Here is a 1205-nt window from a genome sequence, read left to right as displayed (position 1 = left end):
ATATATATATATGATCTAATACTTGTGCTTGACTTGTATATAGCTCCACAGGCTGAGCAACGCGACGAAGCTCTCAGGGACGACGGTAAGAGACGCGTCAAGGCCTTGTATACATTCGAGGTTCAAGAGGAAGGCGAATTGGGCTTCCAAATAGGAGACGTAATCACACTTTTAGACGATAACCATCCTGACTGGTGGAAGGGAGAACTCAGAGGCAATGTGGGGTTGTTTCCTTCGAATTATGTGGAGATGTTCGCCAGCGAGGTGTGTCTGTCTGCGATAATAGTTAGACTTATCATTAGTACACAAATGTACATATTGTATATAGATAGGAGAATAGAATTCACCTGTGTGAGTGCGCTTTGTCATATAGTGGTATTGGTTAACAACAATTCGATTTGTATATATGAAGAGTAACATAGGAAACGTTCTGTTTACGTTTGTATATGTAAGCCGTGAAGTGTGGATGTCGTATTTCTGCTTGAAAATGTCTGTGTGTTTGTGTGTCTGTGCGTTTGAGACACCATCGGTTTGTTTGTATGATACGCACTGTGAACACCGCCACAGGGAACTGAGAGTTAGTGCAAGGTGTGTTCACTCGAATAGGCTGTTCTGTGTCTTTATAAGGTGTGTTTTGACTCACGCTGACTGATTTAAGCCCTCGCGTACCACCATCAAATATCAGGTACTAGCGGCCGCCTCAGGTGCCAATAATGCGAACAGAAACGGTGCAAGCTACAACACAGGCGGTGTCTCGGCGACTCCCGCGGCTATAGTATGTTACCTGCACACACACACACACGCACGCACGCACGCACACACATACACGCACACGTACACATACACATTCATATAAATAATAATACAGGCGCATGCACGTACTTTCCTGTGTACGCACACTGCAACCATAGTTTGTGCTGAACAGCCAATTCGATAGTAACACTGGTTGCATATCCTAGAAGACATTCTAGAAGACTCCTGATAATGCGCCTTAACACCTCTGTTTGATGCTACTCCTTTGCATATTTGCCACTGTAGCCCGCCGGTGCGATCGATGGGGCTGTAGTCGATGAACTGTTGGGCAGGTTACTCACAGCTCAGTCGTCAGCTACAGATGCAGCATTCAACCGGTATGTAGGAACAGGTACAATGTACTAGATGAGGGAATGGGTGTATCTGTCATATATATATATATATATATATAT

This window comes from Sphaeroforma arctica, assembly GCF_001186125.1.
Source record: "Sphaeroforma arctica JP610 unplaced genomic scaffold supercont1.838, whole genome shotgun sequence".
Lineage (NCBI taxonomy): Eukaryota > Ichthyosporea > Ichthyophonida > Sphaeroforma > Sphaeroforma arctica.
This window is presented reverse-complemented; position numbering follows the sequence as displayed.